This window comes from Rhinoderma darwinii, chromosome 12, assembly GCF_050947455.1.
Source record: "Rhinoderma darwinii isolate aRhiDar2 chromosome 12, aRhiDar2.hap1, whole genome shotgun sequence".
NCBI classification, from domain to species: Eukaryota; Metazoa; Chordata; class Amphibia; order Anura; family Rhinodermatidae; genus Rhinoderma; species Rhinoderma darwinii.
This window is the reverse complement of record NC_134698.1, coordinates 38,348,378-38,369,184: the sequence shown is the minus strand read 5'-3', so window position 1 is coordinate 38,369,184 and position 20,807 is coordinate 38,348,378. Positions and strand designations below refer to the sequence as shown.

Genomic DNA, 20,807 nt, shown 5'->3' with positions numbered 1-20,807 from the left:
TGCTCCTTTGATTCTGATTAGAAATTCTAATTGCCAAAACGGCAAGTTTAAGGGCTTGTCCACACGTAACAGAAAATGGTGCGTATTTTGCTGCGTAGCAGGAATTGACATGCTGCGGTCCAAGAAAAACGCACCATGTGTCAATTTCTGCTCGGAATTTTTAAGCAGCGTGTGGATGAGATATTTTTTACAACTCCTCCACTATGCTGCTACTGTATTCTGCTGCGTTTTTTTGCGTCCGAAATTCCATCCGGAAACAATACGTAAATTCTGCAGCGTCTTAACTAATATTCGGGGGCTAGGAACCGCTGACATCATAGAGGCATGAGGCATGTTGTAAAGTATTCCATTCGTCCTATTGGATTTTCATGAATGGTTAGATTGCAGATTTATCCTCTCCCTGGGTAAGGGAAAGCATATACCTCTCTTTGCCTGTAAGTAATAGGATGTCTTTCCACAGAACCTTGCTCCAAACTCCAGACTGTAAGCTTATAAGTGTTTAGCGTCTGAAATGCTCCCATCACAGCTCCAGTGTCTTTTCGTTCTAAGCTCCATAGTAGCTGACATTAAACGGTTCTTTGCTGTCGGGGTATGCACAATAAAAATGCATAGAGCTGTCAGCAATCATTCATTTAATCAGGCTGTGCAATGAGGTAAACAAAGATGGCAGATTAATGAGTCCGGCATGCTCAATGACTGACAGCACTGCAAACATAGGCTCTCTGCCATTAACCCGAACATAGCCAGTTTTTACCATTTATATTTCTAAGGCCTTATTCACACGAACGTGTTAAACGTCCGTGTGACGGCCGTTGAAACAACGGCCATCACACGGACCTATATAATTCAATGTGGCCGTTCATACGGCTGATGTTTCAACGGACCGTGTGAAGGGTCTGTGAGAAAATAGGACATGTCCTATTTTTTCACGCTTTATGCATCCCTCCATAGACTCTAGTCTATGGGGGATGCGTGATATCGCACCCCGCAGCGCAGAGCACGGATGTACCTCGGACGTGAAAAACGGCAGTTTTTCACGTCCAAGATGCGCGACGCCCTTGTAAATTTAGCCTTATACTCCCACAATCCTTTACAGTCTTTTCTTAAACCAAAGGCAAGTGATAATTGGATATGTAAATATTCTCCAATGCAGTATTACGTGTTGTTTTGCACTGCTATTTGATTTCTTATCATAATTTTACACGAAAAGGTGCTAATAGATATATAATAGTACAGTGCTACTTTAGTTCTATTCTAGTACATCCTCATAAAAGAAAGATCTTCTCGAATATAAAGAGGTAGAATGAGGGTTTCTTTTCCCAGAAACCGCGCCACTCTTGTCCATGTCTGCTATTGCAGCTTAGCCCCATGGCCTGAGCTGCAAAACCAAACACAGCCTATGCGGTGAAGCTCTTTTATTTGCGACACTACTTCAAAAACTCGTAGACTACTCCTTCCTCAACATTCTTCTGTACTCCCCATCTGGACCTCTTATTCTTCTGTCTGCCTATGCACCAAACCCCATGAGTTGTCAATCAGACCAACTGTAGTAAAGTGGGAATTGCTAAAATGTCCCCATAGCCTTTTATTGTGTTGCAGGCCAGCATTACATTAGGAAAAATATTATTTTAATGTCTCTTTCTCCATTACCACTCGGTTATCCAACGGACTGTATAGAAAAAGATCACTCCTTCACGAGGCGCTCCTGTATATGCAAGGTATAATTCGAGATACCCCTTCCGTTCAGCTAAGAACCAATCCACTAATTTTCCCTTTGGGTAAAAATTTCCAGGTTTATTCCATTTGTATAATAAAACGGTAAAAGCAAATAAAATACTAAAAACAATACTAGTATTGTTTTTAGCATTTTATTTGGTTTTACCATTTTATTATACGAATGGAAAAAATCTTGAATTTTTTACCCAAACGGGAAATGATTGGATCGGTTCTTACCTGAACGGAAGGGGTATCTCGAATTATACCTTGCATATACAGGAGCGCCTCCTGAAGGAGTGATCTTTTTCTATACAGTCCGTTGGATAATATCTTTCACCAGAGGATTTGGTGTTTACCTGCCGCCGGTGTTTTCTCCAAGGGCCAGCATACTGTATGCTACAAAGTTTGAAAGTTGAGTTGTGCCGATGAACTTTGCACAACTGTATAGGGTGAGTAAACATTTTTTACCAGCTATACTCACCCATACTGATGAGTTGCTATCTTTATAATCAAATTATACAAACTTGATATACAATACTACCTTAGAGCAGCGCCTGTTCTTTTTTTCCCTTATCTATTTTCCCCTCCTTTCCTTCCCCGCCTCCTGTTTTTTTCAAGACCACATGACCACTCAATGACAAAAGCTTGTTCTGTGTAACTAGATCAATTATTATATTTCTTAGTTAGGGTATGTTCACATGGCAGCCTCCGTTACAGCTGAAATTACGGAGCTGTTTTCAGGAGAAAACAGCTCCGGCATTTCAGACGTAATGGCAAGTTCAGGTGCTTTTCGCTGCGTCCATTACGGACGTAATTGGAGCTGTTTTTCCATGGTGTCAATGGAAAACAGCTCCAATTACGTCTCAAGAAGTGACAGGCACTTCTTTGACGCGGGCGTCTTTTTTTAAAAAAAAAAAATGACCGTCGGCACAGAACATCGTAACCCCATTCTAATGAATGGGCAGATGTTTGCCGACGCTTTGGAGCCGTATTTTGGGACGTAATTCGAGGCTAAAACGCCCGAATTACGTCTGTAAATAGGGTGTGTGAACCCAGCCTTAGACTTCTCAACCTGTAAGTTAAAAATAACTATATATGCAAAATAGATTCATATAAACATGTATAAAATGCAGTTCATTTTAATCAAGCTTTCTATTTCCTAGAATCTAGAGTAAGAACCTGCAAAAGAATAATGTTAAGCCTTATGGTTTTTTTTTTTATGGATCAACATTGCAGGAGAATAGACTAAACTGGATGGACTTATGCCTTTTTTTAGCCTTACATACTATGTTACTATGTTAAAAGGGAATAATGTTACCACAAAGAGCGAGGTTTATCTTATCATTTTGGCCATATGTTCTGGGGCCATATTGTAAGTGGAGACTTGGGTTTTTGACCCTATGGCCAGATCACGTCCAGATGAATTTTATCCTTGCTTCTCAGTAGGAAGATGATCGTGTTAGGGTACACGGCATCACACAGCATTTTTTTGCCAACCAGAAATAATCTGCCTTAAAATTCCTTCAGGATTTTTGAGACAGATTTTGAAATGCAAGCATTTTTATGCTTTTTTTTAAAAAAAATGTTGAGGTTTTTTTTTTTAATGCGTTGACTTTTTTTTTTCTTTCTCCCGTTAATTTCAATGAAAGTTCAGAGGCGGAAACATCTCCAAGATAAGGCATGACACTTTTTTTTTCTGCAAGCAGACAAAATCAGCCTGGGGAAAAAATGCCTCTACCTCCCATTGAAATCAGTGGAGAGAAATTTGGGGCATTATTTATCGCTAATTCCGTCACGGTTTCCACATCAAAATTAGTGCAAAAAAAAGCCATGTGAACTGGGTCTAAAATGGGGATAACTGATCAAATTATAACCAAAGATAACACAGCGGAATCCATGTTGCCAGATGCTACATTGTTTATTAGGCAAGATGCTGGTTATTCAAGGTATTGAGGTACTTTAATGTTTAGATACCTTTGGTCAGCTTCTTTAGAAAGTTTTTACTTGAGTGGGGACATGCTGCAGTGAAGGCGCTGCGGCCCCTTTATTCTCAGGATCAGTGGAGGTCCCAGCGGTTTGACCCCCACGATCATACAGTGATAGCATATCCTAGCAATATGCCATCACTTTAGGGAATACCCTTTAAGACCGTGATACCAAGCACACTCCACAATATCAATCTTTGGCTATTTTCAATCTTTTGGCATATGCCTATTTATTGGTCATCTGAAATAATATTTTTTTAGAATAGAGCATGAAAGTAAGAAAGGTACGGGTAATTGAGCGAGTTGAATATCTTTATGGTTTTGTGTCACAGCCAGAGGCGAATCATTTCTTTTTGTTTCAGGGGTTAACTGGAACAGGCAAATTTGGCATCACATCTCACCCAACAAAGACTGTTGCTGTTCATTATCTCCCTGTTTCTTTTATTTATTTTTTTGCTTTCTAATCGTAGAGCAATTTCCACAGCTGTGGGCAAGAGACATTGCATTCCCGGGCCGGGCTGTAAGAAAAATTGAATGACAGCGAGCAAAACAGCAGTAATTATAAAACTAATTACTAAACGCTCATGATGCCCGCAGGCTTGTGCATAACTAAAATTAGAAAAAGAAATTGCTTTTGGCTGAGGAGGAGGAGGAGAGCTGTTTTGGTCGCTGCTCCCATAACGCATCCGTTTTCAAATCAGGGCGGTGTGTTTAGCAGCATGGGTTCAAATCCCTCCATAATAATGACAAATAATTTTTCTCATGCAGAATTGCAGAATGTGAGAGCAGATAAGGACATAACATTCTGGTGTGTTTTGCCCTTTTCCCTTCCTGCTTTAAAAACATTTTGGATATAAGGCCTTCCAGTTTGAACATGCTTTATCTTTTCCCAGGTTCCTGACTGGCTGTCATGCCGATTCTTGCTGGAAGCTGTTTACCAACCTTTCTTTACCTATGTAAAATGACCATACAGCTCAGGACCATGACACTAATACTGTGACACTAGTGTCCCTTCCATACAGGGTTTACTTATGTATGACAGATACCTTACATATGATTTGATTAATTCTCTTAAATTATGTTATAGGTATAGTACTTACCTCAATGTACACATGCATTACTCTGAGAGAAGTAGGGTCTTTATGGTGCATTGCTTGCATAGGAAATAATTGGTCTTTTACATGTTATTAATACATGACAGTAATCAGCAGAGAAAAAAATTGACATGCAGATTATTGGTATGAATAAACAGTGTTGGCTGTGTTGGCCAAACAAACTTTTCACATTTGACTGGCATTTTAGTAATTAATCTGTATGGTAATGTAAAATAGGCTTCTTAAATTTCTTAAAGCGTACTATACTTTTCAGGGGACTTTTCAGAATACGCTGTCGTTTGTGTGTACATGAGGAATAACACTATTTCTGGACATTATATAACTTGAATTCTGAATTTCTCCTCTAGCCCTATCTCTCTAATTCTCAGTTTTCCCTGAGCTAGTGGGCGAAGCCTAACTGCTATCATGTCTTCTAAACACAGAAAACATGGGAGAGGAGAATCCTGCTTTCCTATTTCTATCCAACACATATTTAGAAGCTCCAGCAGCATGGAGGACATTGTACAGAAGTACAGACCAGTGTAGCTGAGAATCCAGCACTGGGGTGAGAGAGTAACACTTACCAAGAAGTTGCTTCAGCATCTGTCTATGTTTTTTTCACTCGGCTCCTGCTCCCCCTCCACATAGACTTGTATAGGCAGGCAGTGAGGGGACACACCCCCACCTTCTGCAGTCCATCAATTCTGCTCTGTAACTAGGCACGGATTTTACTTGACAACACGGGGAGAACTGCAGATCACAGGAAGGAGACACCTAGTTCAAGTAACTTCACACAGAATTTGCATAGATAAAACAACTACATTTTAACAGTATGTAAATTACGAAGTTGATCTATATCCGGTATATTATTAGACTAGCAAGAGTTAAAAAGTTTAAAAGTTAGTGTCCATTTAAAGATAGGGAAAAATTTATTTCAATCATTTAATGTACAACATGAGTTTTCGTGTTCCATGTAGGTGCGTGTTGTAATATACACCATTGGAAAATATACTTATGTTGCGTAGATTGCAGGAAAATACAAAAAAGGTCAAATAGACAGAGCTGATAAGACCTACTTTCCTCATTTGCATTTTCATTTTTCTTATTGGTAGGCCATGTTAGTAATAGTGGCCTAAAGAATTCTGTGTGTCATTTTATATATTTACCTCACAGCTTTTATCCTGGTGCACTAGTCATCAGCGTGTGCAGGATTTTTCCTGGGGGGTTGAGGTGTTTACATTTCCATAAGTATGCAAGTATGTGCTTACAAAAATACACATGGATACACACAGGCAATTGCTAGCCATAAAAATCAGAGCCATCCTGTACATTAAAACACATCTACCATACTGTACATCTAAATAATGCTGTCCAACTATACATCTAATCAATACTGTTCTACTATACATCTAAACAATGCTGTCCTACTATACATGTAATCAATACTGTCCTACTACACATCTAAACAATAATGCTCTACTAGACACCTAAACAATGCTGCCCTACTATACACCTAAACAATGATGCTCTACTAGACACCTAAACAATGCTGCCCTACTATACACCTAAACAATGCTGCCCTACTACACACCTAAACAATGCTGCCCTACTATACACCTAAACAATGCTGCCCTACTACACATCTAAACAATAATGCTCTACTAGACACCTAAACAATGCTGCCCTACTATACACCTAAACAATGATGCTCTACTAGACACCAAAACAATGCTGCCCTACTACACACCTAAACAATGCTGCCCTACTACACACCTAAACAATGCTGCCCTACTATACACCTAAACAATGCTGCCCTACTACACATCTAAACAATAATGCTCTACTAGACACCTAAACAATGCTGCCCTACTATACACCTAAACAATGATGCTCTACTAGACACCTAAACAATGCTGCCCTACTATACACCTAAACAATGCTGCCCTACTATACACCTAAACAATGCTGTCCTACTATACACCTAAACAATGCTGCCCTACTATACACCTAAACAATGCTGCCCTACTACACACCTAAACAATGCTGTCCTACTATACACCTAAACAATGCTGCCCTACTACACACCTAAACAATGCTGCCCTACTACACACCTAAAAAATGCTGTCCTACTACACACCTATGTAGAACAAATCTGTGGCACTCTGCAGGTTGTCTGGGTGCTGTAGGTAGGCCTCCCACCCCGTAAATATTTTGAAAGATAAACTCAAGCACTCCTTTAGATGAAATATGCAAAAGGGGAATTATTTGAATAAGGCAATATTAGAGAAAAAAAAGTAATGTTTTGGCCACAATCCGGCCTTTGACAAACTCTGCAAATGAACGCAGAAACAATGTATATATTAGGCAGATAGTACATATAAAATTACAAGACAATCCTGTACAAGAAAAAAGAGAGGAAAAATGAATGTCTCATGAATATTGTAATGTATAACACAGAAGAAAAGAAGGGCATTCCATGCCCCTATACATAATGATTTATGTGGCCTAGGAAAAAGGACAGCATAAAATAGTGGGATACAATAGTCAAATATTTCGCAGAGTTGAAAAATAAAATAAAATAGCTCTCTTAGTGAAGAGTTTTCAAAGACAAAAAAATGACTGCATTTATTTAGGTAATGGGTCCCTCTTCTAAAACTGAGGGTACATATCTGATGTGCAAGTTAAGGAAAAATATTGTCCAAACAAAATTTGTGAGGCGCAGTTCAAAAATGCAGAGCTTCATCTACATAACAATCTATAAATAATGAGGGAGTAACATAGATGAATTGTGAATAAGGCCTGTGTCTAATCAGTATCCACAGTTCCCCACTATTTGAACCTCATATGTACTCACCTATTGCCACTGGTCAATGGAAGAAATCCTTGGAGAAATAACGCTGTGGAGAAGGGTAGCTAGTACCATGGGTATGCGTATCCTGAGGTGTGGTGAGCTATCCACTTAAATAAGGTTTAAAGAAACGGCGCCAGAAGGGAAGTACCTGATGTGATGGGCATTGCAACTCTTTGGTCGGTGGCAGGTTTGCGCCTGCGCACATGCTAGGAACAACTCACACTGTATGTTATAGTAACTTACAACTCTATGGTGGAACTCTATGGTCCTGCAGAGGTTTGCACATGCGCATATTGGTTCAATGGTGCGTAATGGAATACTGGGGATGTCTTGCTGTAACATTACTCTATGCAAAAATGTCTAAGGCAGGCACTGCATTTATACTGCCACATACCCTGTGAAACACAGTAACTCGAAACCAAAAAATGGGTTTGTATAAGGCAAAAACCAATAAGTCATGGAATAGCTATGTGAATATCCAAAATATATTTTATTTGATTAGAACTCAGTATGCTATGCAGAGGTTAAAAACATTTAAAAATGGCATAGAGAATGCCATGTACAAGTCAATGGGAAGGGGAGACAGACCGCCATGATAAGTGGCAAACAAAGTAGTAACTCCCACTCACTCACCTAAACCCCTAGAGCAGACGTTCGAATGCCAAAGATAAAGGAACAAGGACAAAACTGTTGCATCAAAATTAGCATGAGATCAGCATGTCCTGTGTGAGAACCGTTTTAGGGGAGAGGGAGGAAAAGAAAGAGCCCCACACGTATCGCCAACAAGTGGTTCCCTCAGGGGTTAGCTAACAACTAAGCATGTACTGCCAGTTATATAGAGGGATAATAGGATATTAGTTAGTCGCATGGACCCTCCCTCCTGATTAGAGCAAGAAAATGCAATGAACAAACAGTCCTCCGTTTGTGCGCAGTGCACACGCGCCAGAGCCGACACCATGTGCACCTGGCGGTCGGCCCGCTTCAGGAGTTTCCCCTGATGTCACTGCCCAAATATGGACAGAGACATCAAGCGCTCTGTCCAGGAGCGGAATCCCCGAAAACACGCTCTGCTATAGTGGCGTCGCTACAGTAGTAGCAGTCGCAGCTGCTGCTACTAGCGGCGCCATCGAAGGTGTCGCCGGGCCAGGAAAACAAGCAGGGGACGGGAGCCAGCGCTCCCTTCCACCTGCTGTACACCCCGGCCCTGCCACACAGTGTACAGCGATGCCATTCGTCAGAATGGCATCAACTCCTCCTCACATGCACTCTGCGCTGTGAGGAGGAGGAGATAGAGCGCAAGCTCCGGGAAACCCGGCCATCACTCGGAACACATTCGGTCGTGTGAATAGCCCCATTAGGGGTCTATTATTCCTAATGCAGCCGGGTGTCGGCCGATTTATGAACGGCAGGCACCCGGCCGGGAAACCCTGTCGTGTGAATCTCGCCTTAACAAAGCTGTCCTACTACACACCTAAACAATGCTGTCCTACTACACACCTAAACAATGCTGTCCTACTACACACCTAAACAATGCTGTCCAACTACACACCTACTCAATGCTGTCCTACCACACACTTAAACAATTCTGTGCTACTACACACCTAACAATGATGTCCTACTACACACCTAACAATGATGTCCTACTACACACCTAAAAATGCTGCCGCACACCTAGGTATGTAGTATGACATCGTCTAACACTGCTGTCCTACTACACACCTAAACAATACTGACCTACTACACACCTACTCAATCCTGTCCTACCACACACCTAAATAATGCTGTCCTACTACATACCTAAATAATGCTGTCCTACTACACATGTAAACAATGCTGTCCTACTACACATGTAAACAATGCTGTCCTACAACATACCTATACATTACTGTCCTACTTCAGACGTAAACAGTGCTGTCCTACTCTATACCTAGCCAACAAAAAATATATATTTTTTAAAATGGTACACCTAAAAAGTGGCAATATAATGTACATGAATAACACCCAAGTGTAGAGTATCGCACTACCATACCTAAGTACCAAAATAATAGCGCTGTTTCATGGCATCCAGACATACACAGTCACTACATGTACTGTAGGTGCATGCCCAAATAAGCACACTCATGACTTATATGCCCGCCCACATATGCGGGCTTATTACATACACGTACAAACACTTACTACACACATAAGAACTACACATACGCACAAAAATGTAATAAAACCAGGTCCTTCTCAATGAATTGGAATATCATCAAAAAGTTAATTTATTTCAGTAATTCAATTCAAAAAGTGAAACTCATATATTATATAGATTCATTACACACATAGTGATCTATTTTCAGCATTTTTTTCTTCTAATGTTGATGATTATGGCTAACAGTTAATGAAAACCCAAAATTTTGTCTCAGAAAATTTGAATATTATATAAGCCCAATTTCAAAAATGATTTTTAATACCGAAATGCAGGCCTACTAAAAAGTATGTACAGTATATGCAGTCAATACTTGGTCGTGGCTCCTTTTGCATGAATTACTGCATCAATGCGGTGTGGCATGGAGGCGATCAGTCTGTGGCACTGCTGAGGTGTTATGGAAGCCCAGGTTGCTTTTATAGCGGCCTTCAGCTCGTCTGCATTGTTGTGTTTGGTCTTTCATCTTCTTCTTGACAATACCCCATAGATTCTCTGTGGGGTTCAGGTCAGGCGAGTTTGCTGGCCAATCAAGCACAGTGATATTGTGGTTATTAAACCAGGTATTGGTAGTTTTGGCAGTGTGGACAGGTGCCAAGTCCTGCTGGAAAATGAAATCAGCATCTCCATAAAACTTGCCAGCAGAGGGAAGCATGAAGTGCTCGAAAATTTCCTAGTAGACAGCTGCGCTGACTCTGGACTTCATATAACACACTGGACCAACAACAGCAAATGACATGGCTCCCCAAACCATCACTGACTGTGGAAACTTCACACTGGACCGCAAGCAACTTGGATTGAGTTCCTCTGGACTTTTGCGCCTTGTTTTCCAAATGAAATGCAAAATATACTTTCATCTGAAAACAGGACTTTGGACCACTGAGCAACAGACCAGACCTTTTTAGCTCAGGTAAGACGCTTCTGACGTTGTCTCTGGGTCATGAGTGGCTTAACACAAGGAATGCAACAGTTATAGCCCATGCCCTGGATACGTCTGTGTGTGGTGGCTCTTGAAGCAATAATTTCAGCCGCAGTCCACTCCTTGTTAATCTCCCCCAGATTCTTGAATGGCCTTTTCTTGATAATTCTTTCAAGGCTGTAGTTATCCCTGTTTCTTGTGCACCTTTTTCTACCACACTTTTCCTTCCACTCAACTTGCCATTAATATGCTTGGATACAGCACTCTGTGAACAAGCAGCCTCTTTAGCAATGTCCTTTTGTGGCTTACCCTCCTTGTGGAGGGTGTCAATGACTGTCTTCTGGACAACTGTCACGTCAGCAGTCTTCCCCATGATTCTGTAGCCTACTGAACCAGACTGTTGGACCACTTAAAGGCTTAGGAAACTGTTGCAGGAGTTTTGTGTTGATTAGCTGATTAGGGTGTGACACCGTGAGTCTACAATCTTGAACTTTTACCCATTATTCTAATTTTCTGAGAGACTGCATTTTGGGTTTTCATTAACTGTTATCCATAATCTTAGACATTAAAATAAAAAATTGCTTGAAATAGATCACTCTGTGTAATGAATCTATATAATATGAGTTTCACTTTTTGAATTGAATTACTGAAATAACTTTTGATGATATTCTAATTAATTGAGAAGTGTGTGTGTGTGTGTGTGTGTGTGTGTGTGCGTATATGTGTATATATATATATATATATATATATATATATATATATATATATATATACCCACACACAAAGTAAACTCACTACTTGGAGGCATACATACATACATACACTCACCTATATACGATTTTTTTTAAATTCATGTAAGAACACACATACACGCTCTATTCATTCATACACACACATCCCTTCTCCCTTGTTACTCATTCTACATCAGCCTATATACTGCTTCTACCAGGCAAAACATTATTCACCCATAAGAAGTCTTCCTACTTATGAAAATTTGTAGTTCAAGAATGTTCCAGAGAACCAGTTCATGGTTACATTATATCATGTCAATTATTAGTATTAGAAACAAGCTGTCCCTCCCACAGACTGAGGCGGCTCCCAGCATTAACAAGCCTCAGGTAAGTGCTAGGAGGTAATAAATACAGCAGGGGACATTATTGGTGAAGTACTGAGCTATTGTGAAAGGAAATCTGGCTACAAAATCTCCTAAAAAAAGGTGACTGCAATCGACAGTGGATTTAGGGTTCTGTTGTCTGTGATCAGCAGTTTTGCTACTAAAAATGTTTTATCTTGACCAATAGAATATTATGTTATCCAAGCAGAACACTAGTAAAGAGGATCTGAGGGTTGGGGACTCCAGTTCTCACAATTGGTGGGGATCCCAGCGGTGGGGCCCCCAGTTATCAGAAAATTGTGGGAATACCCCTTTATGGATGACTTTAAATTGCTGCATAGCCTAAACTGACTGCTGATGCACAATATTTTCTTTAAATAGATCCTTGCATATGCAGACCTTTATGTACTGCGCTTTTATAAAGGTAAAAACCTTATAAATACACAAACTATACTAGACAAACCTATACATTTTTCTACAAATTTTTTTCCGCCTTATTCCTATTTATTTTTTTATATACAGATGTACTGCAATTCTCATCCACATTTTACAAAGTACACTACTGAGACTTAGAGATCAACCTTCAGTCGTTCCGCAGTCTCCTGGTATTTATTCACATTTCTCTTCCCATTAATTAATCTGTTCCTACAGATTGACAACAACTTATTACAGATACCTGTGTATTCTATTTGAGAAGTGTCTCTGCCCTTTTGGTCACAGTGACGTCACAAGTATAAAAAGTCATAGATAACAGGCACCATCAGAATATAATCTGATGCCATTATCAATACACGAGCATTTTGACGCTGATGCTGAAGCACAATGTATCATGTATAAAGTGTGATGTTGCTCTTTTGAGTTAGTGCAATACTTATTATTTTGGACTATTATTGTCATGAACAAATACACGGGTAACAGTGAAGTCCCTGTTCTTCCCAAACCTCTGTCCCTACCTACTTGTACGGCCCGACCTAAACGACAGCGCACAACTGGGCGGCGTTCCCTATACTCGTACAAGTGCAACTGACAAATAGATAAGAGAGAGACAGTACGAAACAACAAAGGGTCACCTGGGAAGTACACGGAGGGAGAGGCAGGGCAATTGCGCCACGGACAAGTCCTGAGCTCCCGCCCTCTCCTTATTTAGTTCAGCCTGAGGCAATATGTCTTTGCCTGTAATTAGTGTTTCCTAGCCCTGTGCTTTCCCTAGTTACAGACTCCCCTGAGCGACTTGCATTTTACTCCTTTGTTACCACTGACTCCAGCTTGACTCTTGACTTTTCTTTGCCTTCTGACTTTTGTTTTGCCCCCCCCCCTACCCGGTTTGACCCTGCCTGCCTGACTCCGCCTTTTGCGCCCGGACTTGTCCATGGCGCAATTGCCCTGCCTCTCCCTCCGTGTACTTCTCCTGCCCCTTTGTTGTTTCGTACTGTCTATGTCGTATCTGTTTGTCAGTTGCACTTGTACAAGTATAGGGAACGCCACCCAGTTGTGCGCCGTCATTTAGGTCGGGTCGTACAAGTAGGTAGGGACAGAGGTTTGGGAAGAACAGGGTCCTCACTGTTACCCGTGTATTTGTTCATTACAGAATTACAGGCCTTGATTGGCCTGACTCTCCTGAGCTCCTATTGGCTGCAGACTGCCTCAGTCTGCCAGGCCGGGCGACGCCCGAGCGAGTAACTCTCGACGTTCTGGAGACCGAGGGAGCCGCAGGAAGGGAGTACGTGACAATTATACAGTATTGTATTTGCCATATGTGAATGCAGACCTATTATGCAGTGTATAATAAACACATACTGTGGAAAAAAACTCAGCAATGTGCAATATCATTGCCATCAGATATTTATTGAATAAAACTTGTAGAATATTCACCTAAAATATCCAGTGTTTAAGACGCATTTAGTGATCCTCCCACACAGGAATAGTATAGTTCTTAAAGAGATTGTGCCCCTTCTGAGTTTGAGGCTCTTCAGTTGTATTCAATTTAGGCTTTCAATACAACATACATTTTTGCAGTGCCATGTAAAGGGTTTGTCTAAGGCTCTATTCACATGACCGTGAAAAAAAAACTTCAAAAACGGATCAACTATCAGTTTTTCATGGCCATTTTATCTCAGCAAGTCTCCAAATTTTCATCCATTTCGCTCCCATCTGATTTAAACGGCCGTTTGTCATCCGTTTAACATCCGTTTTTCATAGCTGGCTTTTTTTTAAAAAAAGGATACATTTCATTCAACAGGGTTTTTTTCGTTTCAACCCCTAAGAACACCACAGTGCCCGTGTAGTTAGTGCCGCAACGCATCTGTAGATAGTATCATAGTGCCCCCTGTAGATAGTGCCCACATAGTACCAGTGACCACATAGATATCCTGTATGGGGCAGCTATCAGGGCATTATACTGCACGAGGGCATCTGTGTGGGCATTATACTGTATAGGGGCATTATACCGTATGAAGGCAGCTATGGTGGCATTATAATGTATGGGGCAGTTGTGGGGGCATTGTACTGTATGGGGCAGCTGTGGGGGCATTATACTGTATGGGGCATCGGTGTGGCATTATAGTGTATGGGGCAGCTATGGGGGCATTATACAGTATGAGGGCAGCTATGGGGCATTATACTGTATGGTGGCAGCTATGGGGGCATTATACTGTATGGTGGTAGCTATGGGGGCATTATAATGTATGTGGCAGCTATGGGAGCATTATACTGTATGGGGGCATCCGTGTGGGCATTATACTGTGTGGGGCATTATACTGTTTGAGGCAGGTGTGAGGCAGCTGTGGAGCACTATACTGTATGGGGCAGCTATGGGGGCATATGTGGGCCATTATACTGTATGGGGAAGCTATGAAGGCATTACACTGTATGGCGGCAGCTATATGGGCATTAAACTGTATAGGGCAGCTATGGGGCATTTATACTGTATGGTGGCAGCTATAGTGGCATTATACTGTATGGGGGCATCTATGTTGGCATTATACTGTATGGGACAGCTACGGGGGCATTATACTGTATCAGTTTTTCATGTCCGTGTTTCCCCTCTACAAGCACTTCCTGGTTTTATCTTTTTTTCTTTTCATTTAGTTAGCAACTGGTCCATGTTTTGCACGCACCCATAGACTTTAATGGGCGACGTGGTCCGCAAAAATGGACCAGAATAGGACATGTGTGAATAGCCCCATTAAATTGCATGGGTCAGTTTGCTGTCCGTTATTTGAATGGACAGCACACGGACATGAAATACGCTAGTCTGTATAATGCCTTAATGTGAACAACCTTGATCTTGACAACCTCTGTTTGAAATGGAGCAAGCCCAGCGATTGCCAGGGTATATTGCAGCCAGCCATACATTTCTCAAACAGCCAAAGCTGCAGAGGAAATGTATTATTACATGGCTTTCATTTGAATGAATGCACAGTTGCAGATTAGTATGTTGTGAAAGAAATAGTCCTCCGCAACACATTCAAGGATACCTATTTTTTCATAATCTCCAAAATCTTCAGAACAGAAATATTGTGGGTCCTAAAGAAGGAGCAAGAGGATCATATGAGATCTCTAGAGCAGTGTTTCTCAATAGGTAGTAGTTCAGAGCACTCAAGACTAGGGTAGGTGCACGAATAGGGTCCCAACCCAATCATATGACAAAGAAGTATTCGGCACAAAAGTTAGTGATTCTTGAAAATCCTGAAATTTATTTCATCAATAGTTGATGCCAGAGGTTTAGTGCGTGTGACGTTTCGGTCCTAATTTAGACCTTCATCAGGCACTATCGAAGCAAATTTTATTGCAAAACAATAGATTAGCATCATGTAAATTTATACATTTCACGTAAGTCGTATATATCATAAATAATATTTTTAAGAAAAATTAGTGTCAAGAATTAAAATGAAAATAAATGAAAACAGCATCTATGACATGTACGCAGACATTGTACATAGAGATAGTACATCGTAGAAAGTAGCATCATAAACATATTTATAATGTAATATGACAAAATACAGCATATGTTCAGTAGTATAATGCATATTGTATGTACATAGAGGAAAGACATCCTAGCATAGGAAACAATGTCAGGGAATTTCAGGAAGGACAAATATAAATACAGTCTGTACTGGAGATCCGCTCACTATCTTGTTATGCATTACGGGGAAGGACAAGTATCCGTAGCAGGCATCAGGTAAGATGGGTTTATTGTGAACCTAATTCACATCTGGACTTGCTGTTAAGGAACATGGTCCTGAAGTTGAACACGTGCATATCATACATAGTGTAGGTGAAACATTATTATTGAGTATAGAGTTGTTTGCGAGGGATATCGCGTTGTGCATAGACAGCCTCGCAGTGCAATTGATCAGAGGCGTGTTCTCCGCGTGTGAGAAACATGTGTTGCTAGGGGAACTAATGTCAAACCCACACGTCGTGTCTTGCCCAGAGAATACCTAAAGTTTCTAAACTAGTGTGGAGTATGCTAGTAAGCAGTTTCTTTTAGCTTATTACCTTAGTCCTCCTGGTGTCTGGTGTATCCAGTCGTTGGCGCTGTATCTTTTAATGGCGGCTGACCGCTGTTTTTGCGCAAAAGAACGTAGCTAGGAGTAGCTCTTTTATGTGATGTGGGCGGCACTAAGACTGTGGCGTCTACATCACATAGCGGGCGTTCTGATAGGTTGCTCGTACGTGGCCGGTGCGGAGTGAGTGTTATGGGGGTATCAATATGCAAAGCAGTGTGACGGCAGATATGTCACACTAGAGATGGTCGCAGCATCACGGATTAAATGTTCCGTATACAGAGAAAAGGTACCGAATAGTAACAATTTAGTGACATGGAGCATGTTAGTTAATAGTGTTACGTGGATTACCAGTATCATGGATAGGTCTATGGTTTTGTACTCTTGTCTAGGTAGTGTATAAGGGTTAGTGGAGTTTATATTCCATAAGACCTGTTAGTCAGCTGTAAACAGTATTTTAACATGGAATTTAGTGATATTCATGTCTCTAATGGTATGTTAATCTATTACATTTGAGTATGAAGTATCAACTCTATATACCATATATATGTCTAGTGATTAATGTTGCGTGTTATTATGTGTTAATGTTTTCGGTTATAAAGCATATGTGGTGGTGGAGTGCTTGTTTATGTTTGTGTGGTAAGATATTGTTGTGTAAACAATAAAATAAAAATTAGAAGAAAATTAATGTCTCAAAGGGCTACACTATTTGACAAACCCACCATAGCTAAGGATACCGTGGCCTGGATTTTGCTTGGATGGAAGTAGTATGTCACCACAATGGAGGTCAGCGTGTCTGGCGGAGGATAACAGAAAAATCGTTAGTACGGAGTATACAGGAACATTCTTCTATTACAATTGTAAAAACTTTTTTAGTATATACTCAATTAAGGACCCCTAATTTTATAGAAAGCTGCCAATCTCATATTCTCTATTCAGGCCTCGGGGTTCCAGTGTCTGCAACCTGTGGATCCAATATACTTCCCTACATTTGAGATGTTTGATCCTGTCTCCAACTCTTCTCGGGACCGGGATGTGTTCTAATACCTGGCATTGTAGTTGTGAGATATTGTGTTTTCTAGAGAGGAAATGTGCTGGGATTGGCAAAAGTGTTTTGTTGCAGCTGATGTTGCTTTTATGTTGTCCAATTCTGTCCTGTACCCGTTGTGTTGTCTCTCCAACGTAGGCTAATCCACATGGGCATTTTATCATATATACAATATAATTGGTGTTACAGGTGAAATATTCTTTCACGGGTATTCGTTGGCCAGTTTGTGGATGTTGTATTGTGTCTCCCCTAATTATATGGGAGCATTGTAGGCATGACCGACACGGGAAGCTCCCTTTCTTAGGGGTGTTAAGGAAAGTTTGTCTGGGGGGTCTCTTTGCTGAGCCCACATCTGCTTTCACCAGTTTGTCTTTTAAGCTCTACGACCTTTTGGTGCACGGGAGGAATGGGGCTTGGAACTCTGGGATATTAGGGTAGGTATCAGTGTTTTCGGATGATGTGATGGATTTTAAATGAACAGTGATGGTATGTGTGAACGAATGGTATGCGTTTTGGTTTCTCCATGGGTCCTATTGCTGACTGTGTTTCGTTTTGCTTCCAATAATGTTTTAATCGGATAACCCCTATCTCTAAATTTCTGGGTCATGTTGGCGTTTCTCAGGGCCCTGTTGTCGATATCATCAACTATCCTAGTGACGCGTTTGTATTGTGACTTAGGTAATGATTTTTTTGGTTGCTAACGGATGACCGCTATTGTAATGCAATAGGCCGTTCCTATCTGTCTCTTTGGAAAAGAGATCTGTGGTGAGGTGGCCCTCGTCATCCTTAATGACCATAGTGTCTAAGAAGCTGATCTTTGTCAAATCTGAATTGAGCGTGAATTGGAGTTCTGGCCAGACACTATTGAGGTACCTTGTGAACCCTAATAGTGATTCTATTGAGCCTTTCCATATACAAAAAATGTCATCAATGTACCTCTTCCATATTACTACGTGTTCCTTAAATTCAGTGATCGGATATATATGTTGTTCCTCGAAGTAAGCCATAAAACAATTTGCATTCGGTGGTGCCACGTTTGACCCCATCGATGTGCCCCTTTGCTGAATATAAAATGTATCCTCGAAAAGAAAATAGTTCCCAGTTAGGATGATAGTCAATAGATCCATACTCAGATCTATAATGTTGGTGCCCTTGCCTGCTTGAACCAACACCTCTTTGACTGCTAGTAGTCCTTTTTGCTGTACAATCGATGTGTATAGACTGCATACATCTAGGGTCACTAGTATAGTGTCTGGAGGAAGTTTGTCCAGTGTGTGTATAATCCCCAGGAAATTAGATTTGTCTAGTATAAAGGATCTAGCATTTTTTACTAAATGAGTAAGCAATTTCTCCATGAATTTGGAGAGTGGCATAAAGATGGAATCTGTTGATGCCACTATTGGTCGGCCCGGTGGATTGTCTAGGTCCTTGGGAATTTTTGGCAGTGTATAAAATACAGGTAAGACCGGATGTCTGTTGGTCAGATAGGATACCGTGTCTTGGTCTATTGTGCCTAGACCCATATGTTTTTCGAGGATATTTTTAATGCAATGCTATTAGTGGGGGTCTTGATTGACGGGCAGATAAACAGAGGTGTCCTGTAAATCTCATTGTAGTAGGTGGATTTATCCATGACTACAATGGCGCCCCCTTTGTCCGCCGGTTTTATTACCAAATCCTTGTCCCCGGTAAGGGAAGACAAGGCCTGTCTGTCCAGATTGCTAAGATTAGTCTGGTATTTAAAATGGCCTACTCCAAAATCATGGTGGAATCTGTCCACATCTCTGTGGATCAGATTGATGAAAGTCTCCAGCGCTGGTGAGTTCTTTGGTGGGTTAAAGAAACTTTTGTTTCTCAATCCAAAGTCTCTGGAGGTTATTGCAGGGTTCACTGTGGGGTTGATTGGTACACCCTCGTTTCTTCGGGACTCCTCCATGTTGGAGAAATAGATTCGGAGGCGTAGGGATCAGAAGAAACTATTTAGATCCATGTCGAGTTGGAACAAATCGTATCTGTACGACGGACAGAAGGAAAGGCCCTTCTGGAGCAGGAGTAACTGGGCTGGACTCAGGGGCTTAGATGAGATGTTAACTACTAATGACTGTAGTGTAGGAGTCATACCTGGGATCTCGTCTCCATGGCTCGATGGGTTTCCTCCGAGTTGTTTCCTGCCTCTCCGAGTGTTTCTCAATGTTTCAAAGCCAAGTACCCCCTAATCAAAGAAGTTTTAGTATCCCCAAGATTTCGAGCAACATTGCTCAGGTGATAGCATATTACACTATGATGAGGCCAATTCATACATAAATAATTCACCAGTTATAAAATGTAATAGGAGTAAAAAGCAACGCAAAAGAAAGTTGATGTCACTCTCCAGTCCAGGGAGAAAGGTTCGGAGAAATCTGCGTTTATCTTCCAAGTAATACCTATATTAATAATAATAATAATAATAATAATACATACAGACTTACACTCCCATAAATGTGAGAGAATGAATTTATGCAATGGGCGTTTCCTGAGTATCTCTTTAATCTGTGCATAATGAAAAGTTGTTTAACTTTCCAATATATTATGTGTTTCACATCCAGTGGCGTAACTACCGCGGTAGCAGCAGTAGCGGCTGCTACGGGGCCCGGGGCTTGAGGGGGCCCGTGCCGCCAGCCGACACGCCCTCCCAAATGCCCGGTGGCGCCGCTAGCAGCCGTTATGGCTGCTACAGGGGTAGCACCGCTACTGTGGGGCCCGCGCCACCGAGCCTTACACAGGCACTCTCATGCCTGTAGGTGTCGCTAGCACCGGAGGGGGCCCCGGTGCTAGCGGCAGCCAAATACATGTATTAGCACTGAATGGCCGGGCATGTTCCGTGCCTGACCATCCAGTGCCTTACAATGACACTGATTGGCTAGCGGCGCGATGACATCATCGCGCCGCTTCCATGCTTGGAAGGTGCTGATTGGCGGGGCAAGTCATTCTGCCCCGCCAATCAGCGTCATTGAAGGACGCTCATTCAGCTCCTGCAGACATGCTCAGAAGAGAGCATGTCTGCATCGCCAGTGAACAGCGTGGGAACCGGAGAATGTGAGTATGTCAACTTTATATATTTTTTTCCTCATAAAAATGTGAATGGCATTATCTATAGTGGGGGGGTCTATCTACAGGGGGGGTCGTCTTTATGTGGCCTATTATATATAGGGGGGTCTATATGTGGGGCAGTAGCTACAGGGGGGTCTATATGTGGGGCAGTAGCTACAGGGGGGTCTATATGTGGGGGTGTGGGCCACTATATACAGGGGGGTCTATATGTGGGGGTGTGGGCCACTATATACAGTGGGGTCTATATGTGGGGGTGTGGGCCACTATATACAGGGGGGTCTATATGTGGGGGTG

General features: G+C 41.5%; 1 protein-coding gene across 7 annotated transcripts in view; it reads left to right on the top strand.

Moving 5' to 3' along the window:
* Positions 1–20,807, top strand: part of NPAS3 (neuronal PAS domain protein 3) — a 573,247-nt gene that overhangs the window by 211,150 nt on the left and 341,290 nt on the right. The gene's annotated exons all lie outside the window — the stretch shown is intronic.